An 8,646-nucleotide genomic window follows, 5' to 3' on the forward strand; every position below is an offset into this window, starting at 1 on the left:
TAGAGAAATGGAATCTAATAGACAGCGCACCCACCCTCCCTCTGCCTCGGGAGGGAAGCAGAGCATGCGGTTTTTCACCTGCTCTCACAGATTGAGACCGAGGTCCAGAAGCCCCCCTGGAGTATTGGCAACAAAGACAAAGGATTTTTCTTCACAGGTGTCTGCACCTTTGCCTTTGACCAGAAACTTTCTGCTGCAAGCCACCAGCTTTTTCTTAGGATTTTCCTCTTACCATTGAGTTTTGAACCAGATCGGAAGATTAAAACATGCAGAATATTCTCTGTGCTGTTTGGCTGTCTGCAGCGCATACCAGGGACCAGAAACCCAGAGTCATTATGTACCCAGCCACATCCCCTGCCCACCCCACCCCGGAGTTAGGCTGAAAACTGGAAGCTAGGGAAAGCACACTATCTGCATTTGGCCAGAAAAAGACTGACACAATTAGCAGGCATTAGGACACTGTTCTCGGTCTCAAAATTGAGGGTGATTATTTCTCCTTCATTGTGTGCAGCATCCTTTTGAGATTGTTCAGGGAGGGATTTTGTCAGATTGGAGGGTTGTGATTAATGGTGATGGCCTTGCAGAGCCAGCCAGCGTGAATGCCTTATCCTCAGTTGCTTTCCCATCTGCATGCACAGATCCCTAAGTGCCAGAGCTGCGAGGCCTTCCCAGCTGAGCCGGTCCAACCCCATTATTTAGGCTAACAAAGAACAAACACAGAGAAGGTAGAGGGCTTACCCTGCGCAAATAAGGAGTTGGCCCAAAGCCATTACCAGAACTAAGATTCTGAGATCTCCCATGCCCACAGGATGCTGTTTCTCCTCTCTCACACCGTGCGACTCTGTCCACCATTCAATGCAACAGTGATTTATTTGAACTTCACTGTGTATGCCAGGAACTGAGGTAAGCCCTAGGGTTTCTAATGTTAGGACCTGGTCATCAGGCACCTTCATGCTCTGGGAGGAGCTTATCTTTTTAAAAAATTGAGACAGGAATGAGCACAGGCATAGAATGGAATGGAGGAGCTCGGGGGCCATCCTAGGGGCACTGGAAATGGTACCATTTCAGCTGCAGCTTAAAGGACTCATGAGGGGAACCCAGGCAAGAAAGGTGAAAGGGGGCTCCCAGGGGAGCAAGCCACGGGAGCCTCACCCTTGTGCATCCTCTAGCAAACCGATTCTTCTTGTTCCTCCCTTGAGAGGCAGTAGAGTCTTCAGCTTTAATTCATTACTGTCATTTCTCTGAAAGTCACAGGTGGAAGACACAGTGAATGTTTTGAATTATTCTCTTTCTAGTTCATAGAGTGGACGATTGACCTAAGACATGTAGCTGGAAGGAAGTAGAAAAGCCAGTCCCAGTCTGAGTTGCTTGAATCTGATTCCATCTGGATCTCATGTTTTTCTTCTCAGGATTTCAGGTCTTGTGGGGAGCGGCCGTAATTTGGGGAGAACACAAAGTATTGGCTTTAGTATACTGAAGACCACCCCAATAACCTGAGAAGAGACGCTAAATGACATACTGAATGGAAACTGGGTACTGAGACCCTCACTCTTCCTTGCTTCTGGTGACTTCATGCTCCAAATCTTGTGATGACTCACTGTCCATGCCTGGGTGCCGTGTGCAGTGCTCCAAATGCTTGTGAAAGCGGAAGGGGAGCCAGTAGGCTGGCAGTGCCATGCAATACTGCAGTAAGGAGTGAGGAGACGGAGGGGCAGAGGAGAGAGAACTCGGCTTGGACCTGGCTTCCCGGCTCTGGTCTCTGCCCATGAGCTTGAGCCTCAACCACTGCTTGAGCATGATCTGGGTACCAAGCATTCGGCCTCATGCTGGGATTATAAAGAATGGAAAGAGCCTGTCCCTCCCCTCCAGCCCTTTATGTGACAAGGTCTTGTGCTGTACACGGTAGAACTCTACCACCTATCTGTTGGTAGCCACATTACTGGTGACAAGTAGGCAAAGACTTGTTTTCTTCACTACGAAATCCTCAGTGGCTGAAAGAATGTCTGTCACATTGCCGATGTTCAACACATTTGTCAAGTAAACAAATGTGAGTAAATAAACAAGCAGTGAACATTCAAGCCTAAGGGGCTTAGCTAGGATTATTCTGTCCACAGACACACTACACTCAAGTGAGATAACTCAGAGTTGCATACTAAGTTATCACAGGTCCCTTTAGATATTTTAAGCAAGTGATAACTGATTCATTCTGACCCATTTCTTTGTTCTTTTGGATACTCCAAGAGTAATTCAGATTTTTATGTCAGTTCAAACTTGGACCCTTTGTTCTCATTTTCCTAAGGAGAAGAAAATGACTTTTGCTTATTTGTGTTTATAGTCTGTGAGACAGATCTTTGTAGAAATGGTATTATTTTTCATTTAAAATGGACCTAAGGTGGTTTACTAAAATTTGCTGGATTTTTTTTATTGTGTATCTGGTACTATTATAAGACTTTTTCATGTTTCAGCTCATTTTCATAATAAGTGCATGTGATTCTTGTGTCATTATTATTACTGTTCATAGTCCCATTTTGTTTACATTAGAAATTAGGGTACAGAGAGGTTAAATAACATGCCTAAGGTCACAGTGCTAATAAATAAAGGGAGCAGGAGCATTCTCAGCCATCATATGCTACGGCCTCCCCTGTACATTAGTAAACATCATGTGTGTTCATTTACTGAGCCAACAGAGTATGAAAAAGATAAATTGACCACCTCGTAGAATGTTTGTGAGGATCAGATGGGTTAGTACATGTAAAACACTTTATCTGCCACAATACACAGTAGCCATAACCATCCACTAGTCCTCTGTTGCAACAGTGCAATTCACAGTCCTCTAAAGGAGACAGGCTTGCTATTAGTACATGAAGGAATTCCACAAAGTTCTTGGGAAAAAAATGCAATCCAAAGATAAGTTCATTTTGGTGCACAAAAGTTTTTAACTCCTTGCATAGTTTTTTATAATATGCATTTTCCACAAACTTTTTGAAGATCCCCCACATATGCTTAATAGAGAGAGGTGTGTGTGTTTATTTATATGGATGGAAACATATTTTATTGGTTTTTTATTTGGGGCTGGTCAGCTGGCTGAAATTTGGAGAAAAGAATCAGAGCTGGTGACTTTAAGTGATGTTTATTTTGCAAACACACAAGAATACATGTGAGCCACTACCAGAGAGATTGCGAGCATAGCCCTTCTTCACCGACCTGCAAGTAGGACAACATGGGTGACATTTACTCAGCACAATGTGCTGGACGTTATGCTAAGCACTCGATGTGGGTTATGCCCTTGAATCCTCACCACAGCCTTTCAAGTTACGAATTGGTATCCATATTAGTGCAGTGAAGAGATGGAAACCTGGGAAGATTAAGTCCTTTCCTAGGTTCTCCCCACCATCCATACACGCCATGCAGTCAGTGCTGTTAATGATTCTGCATGGGGCCAGCGCTGTGGCATAGCGGGTAAAGCTGCCGCCTGCAGTGCCAGCATCCCATATGGGTGCCAGTTCGAGTCCTGGCTGCTCCATTTCAGATCCAGCTCTCTGCTATGGCCTGGGAAAGCAGTGGAAGATGGCCCAAGTCCTTGGGCCCCTGCACCCGCATGGGAGACCTGGAAGAAGCTCCTGGCTCCTGACTCCTGGCTTCAGATCTGTGCAGCTCTGGCCATTGCAGCCAATTGAGGAGTGAACCAGCAGATGGAAGACCTCTCTCTCCCTCTCTCTCTGCCTCTCCTTTGCTCTGTGTGTAACTCCAACTTTCAAATAAATAAATAAATCTTTTAAAAAATGATTCTGCAACACCTCACATTGTAATCTCAGGACTGTTCATTAGGTCATGCAAACTGCTACTATCTTAAGGCTTTTCATGAAACACAGGGTGTGGCTGGGATAGAAAGCCTGGTAATTTTTTAAACGATGTAATTAGAAACCTCTTTTAAGATGATTTTTTTTTTTGTCTTTTAAATCCCATTCATTTGCTGGATAATTTTCTTGAGCTACCTCTAATAACACCATTTTGGTATAATTACTTGAGATATAGGAGCTTAAGATAGAATTCTTAAGAACAGTGTCTGCTTGATGAGGGGTAATTTTGTAGCAGTAATAGATTTAAAATAAATCCCAGTTGTCGTATCCATGAACACTTAGCATTTCTATATGTGCTGACTGTATTTTTCTTCATTCACTTGTGTCATTCATTCATTCATTCATTGTGTGCCTACACAGGATTTGTTCTAACAATGTGACAGCTTCCAGCTTGCATGGATCTCACCTCACTTTCGTAGCTAAAAGAACTTGGAAAGTAATTGAAGGCAAACAGTAGAGGGTAAGTGGGAAAAGCTAAGACCTGGTTAGGTGAAGGAGCCACTGGTGGTGAGGGGGGCTGGTGAAGTGACGCCAGCATGGGAAGAGTCTACATGAGAAGAGAGAAGCCAGTGAGGTAGAAGCAGAAAGAGTGGTCAAAGCAGTGGTATTTTCCCTGCTTTCCCAGGAAGGAAAAGGGGCTCTATCCACATTGAGCCAGAGAAGACACTAGAAGAAGGTGCTTGACTAAAATCTGCCGAAATGCCCGGCTTGTCCCTTCACTTGTCTTCAAGTCTAGGGTTGAGTGTGATAGGTGATTGCATCATCCTGCTAGTAATGCTCAAGAGTGCAGAGCCACCTGCCCTCCCAGGGGAGGCTCAGCTAGAGAAAGTCAGGGGTAAAGTGCAAGCGCTGGCCCCCGGAAGTGCCTAAAGGGGGTGCTGACCTACCAGAGAGCCTCCCGCTGTTTGTGTATCTTACTTGGTATCTGATCATTTCAATCAGAAAACAAGCTGTGGTTCTCCTTGATGTGTTGGGTGCTCCAGGTTAGATGCCCAAGGCCACTTGAACAGGAGCAGCTGGGAAGTAAGCAAGATGGGATTTGATTCAGATTTCCCGTTCCTCAGTGCAATGGTCCTTTCTCTGTGCCCTCCTTATTCCCTCGGATATTGTCAGCGAGGGGCATTCCTGCTATAGAAGCCCTCCTCCATTCGTTAAATATTTATTGAGCACCTACTGTATGCTGCCACTGTTTTGGTCTGATCATTGTCTCCATCTTCTTGTTCTGAAACAAAATTTCAAAAGGCAAAAATGTGAGAGTGCTTGGGGCAGGTCTTGTAGCACAGTGGGTTAAGCCACCACCTGTGACTTTGGCATCCCCTATGAACACCAGTCCAAGTCCTGGCTGCTTCATTCCCATCCAGCTCCCTGCTAATGGGCCTAGGGAAAGCAGAAGAAGAGGGCCCACGTGCTTAGGCCTCTGCCATCCACATGGGAGACTTGGATGGAGTTTCAGGTTCCTGGCTTCAGTCTGGCTGAGCCCCGGCCATTGCTGCCATTTGAGGAGTGAATCAGTGGATGGAAGATTCTCTCTCTCTCTCTCTCTCTCTGTCTCTCTCTCTCTCTAACTCTACCTTTCAAATAAATAAATATTTTAAAAGAGAACAATAAAGTTTTTGAAGTGTGCAAATTTCATGCAGGCAGCCCTCTCCCCCCACCCCACAAACACATCCTGAAAGCAGTAGATTTACCTGCAAAATAACTTGTAGCTTTGCACCATCTCTCTCTCTCTCTCTCTCTCTCTCTCTGTCTCTCTCTCTCTGTCTCTCTGAAGGAGACCAGACTTGTTTCATTTGCCTTGCTTTTCCCTACCCTTGAGGAAGTGTCATGAGCTCAGCTTCCTTTGTGCACAGAGGTAAATGTCAGGGATGCTTCCTCAGTGACGCTCACCAGCTGATCTTATCTTGACTCACAACAGAGATAATGGCAGTGGCCATGCTAATTTAGAATCCCAAGGTGAGAGGGGAAATGCCTGTTGGCACAATTGCCTTTTAAGTGGCCTGTCATGAGCCTGTTTTTTATTTCGGTCAGACTTACCAGTAAATTACAATGGCAGAATGGCTGCCTGGGGATGATGTTATTTGCTGGGAATATCTGTGATGTCACTAGTTGGGGCCACCTTTGATCCCTGTCACCACCGCTGCTCAGGAAACAAATCACAATAGATCATTTGAGATATTAGAAACTCATAACAAAGTCAGATCAGGATGCCCTTCAGGAATCTACAGAACAATGCGGCTGTTCAGTTTAGGGATAACTGCTGAGCTCCTGATAGGTCTTCATGTTGTTTAACTGCTTGAGAGCAGCCCCACGTGGCTGCCCTGGGTGGCTGGAGTGGGGAGGGGAGGCCCGTGCGTGGGGAGCTGAAGGCACTTTGTGCAGCCGGCAGGAGTCTGTAGGCTCCCTCCGTCTGTGGCATGTGGAACACCGCTCAGTGAGGTGAAAAGCATTTCACGCTTCTGCTTTTCCAAAGGAGGCCTGTCAGCAAGTTTCCTATGGCAGAAAATAACTCTGCCATAGTTGAACTTCACTAAGAGTCCTGTCCAATCAGATAATGTCAGACCACTATGAGGAGGAATTTAGAGCTTTGCTAGAATAATAGGACCCTGATCACTGCCAATAGGATTTGTTAGCACAGGCGGCAGGGCTGGTCACGACCACCACCAGGTTTTGTGATTTTTTTTTTTTAGTTATGTCCTTTTATGCTCACCCTCTGGCCAAGTCCACCTTCCCTTCTGAGTGCCTGTTCTGTTCTAGGTTCAGACTGCTCAATGCCGAGGTGTCTACCACTTAATTTGAAATAAAGCCATTAATATTTAAGAATACACTCAGTGTTAACACTGAAAGCATTCAAATTATGGTGCCCTTGGCAGACATTGCTAATCGACAACAGTGCTTATTCATTAAGCCTAGATTCAGGCTGGAAATCCTGGACAGAGGGCTCCTGGCAACTGCAGTCAGTCGAGGGGGTTTGGCAAGCAGAGCAGCATGTGGAGCCAGCCAGGTATTTAGAGGGATTTCCTCAAGGACAGAGACCACAGCTTCCCTCTTCTCGCTTGTGCTGCTCAGGAAAGCTCTGTTGTTAAATGAGACCTTGCGTTTTGGAGAAGAGTATCTGCAGGCAGATGTGAATGTATTCTTTTAAGGAAATGAGGGACAATCCCTACAGGACCTCGGATAACCAGAGCTCCGGGTCAAAGGCTAACTGATAAAGTTAGGTGTGTCTACAGCTCTAACAACCACTTCTGCTAAAATGAGCAAGCATCGATCAGATTCACTCCCGATTTGACTGTGTTCCGTCTTCCCTCCTCCCCTTCCTCTTCTCCATCGCCCTCGTTTTCTTCTCTTACTTCAGTTATGACATGTTTACAGCCATCAGGCAGCAAGTGAAACGGAGCCGCCACTTTGTCTGTGAGCACCATGATGTGTTTGGCACAATGCTTCAGAGTCGTGGCTTGAAAGTCAAACCTCCTGGGCTTGATTCACCCACCCTTCCCAGATTAGCTGTATGACCTTGGCCTCAACAGGGCTAAGACTTGCATGGGGCTATGGTGAGGATGAAAAATGCGTGACTATTACACAGATGAATGGACAACACAGTCCTTGCTTCCACTTTCATTGAGGAATTACAATAGTAGGAAATAAATGAAGTAGAGAGATAAGCAGCATTCCTTCTGTAGTTGAAGTTTCCAGAAAGCCCACTGATATGTGAGAGTTCGGACTTTAAGGAACATGCTGTTGTTTATGTAGCCTCTGCAAAAACAAGCCAACCTTGCCCAGGAATAAGCACAAAACAAACAAACAAACAAAAAAAACAGACAAAAACAAAAAACATCCGCACCAGGTGTTGCTCAGTGGCGTTCTGTGTGTGTCTGTGCAGAGTGGTGCCGCAGTATGTGGCGCCCGTGGTGCTGGTGCTGGTCCCAGGCACCATAGTTGGGACAATGGGGAGACCCTTACTCTTGAGCAGCAGGTCAACAAACACTAAGTTTTCTTGGTGGTTATGAGATTTTTTTTTAAGTTATGTCCTTTTATCTACAAAAGCCTCATTGAAATTTCTGTAGGGAAGCAAAACTCTGCCATTGTTTCAACTCCCTAATCTTTTACCCATAGAAAAAATGGTTTTTCTATAAAGTAATTTTAGTAGCCCAAGATTTCTCTTTCGTCTATCCATTGATCCGTCCAACCTAGAAATTTGTGCCTACTGTGTACGATCATGGTACAAGGGCCTGGCTACTTTGGTGTCCTCATGAAGCCGTATATCTGCAATTTGTGAAGTCCTGATACAATCACACTGGTTAAATGCCGACATCCAATCACGGCAGAGAGACTGTGTGTGCTAGGCTGGACCATGAAGAGTGGAAGGGAAAGGGAAGAGATGACACCATTGCTGATGGGGGTCAGGGAGGCAGGGTGGTTCCCTGTTTCCATAATATCCACTATGTCTCCCCTTCTATATAGTAATAGTCCCAATGATGGGCTATTAATTTCTCTCTCTTTGTAAAGTACAAAGAAAAGCATTTTCAGAAATGTCATTTTTTTTTTTTAATTTAAAGCACATAAATGAAGTAAAAAACAATGTGCTTACTTTAACCAGATTATCACGTCAAGGCCCAATTTCTATCAAGAGACTCCAGGTGGCATTTAGAGAGAGGAAATCTGAGAAAACCCCAATAGGGGAAGTTCTGTAGGCTGAACTTCAAAAGATGTTTAAGGGCAAGCGTTGATGTCTTAAGCATTTGGGTCCCTGCTGTCCACTTGGGAGACTTGAATGGAATTCTAGGCTCCT

At 45.1% G+C, this 8,646-nt stretch overlaps 1 protein-coding gene across 3 annotated transcripts in view; it reads left to right on the forward strand.

Annotated features, from left to right (window-relative positions):
* The window catches only part of APBA1 (amyloid beta precursor protein binding family A member 1), a 212,973-nt gene that overhangs the window by 68,790 nt on the left and 135,537 nt on the right, over nucleotides 1-8,646 (forward strand). The gene's annotated exons all lie outside the window — the stretch shown is intronic.

Source organism: Oryctolagus cuniculus, chromosome 1, assembly GCF_964237555.1.
Source record: "Oryctolagus cuniculus chromosome 1, mOryCun1.1, whole genome shotgun sequence".
In the NCBI taxonomy this organism is placed as follows: domain Eukaryota; kingdom Metazoa; phylum Chordata; class Mammalia; order Lagomorpha; family Leporidae; genus Oryctolagus; species Oryctolagus cuniculus.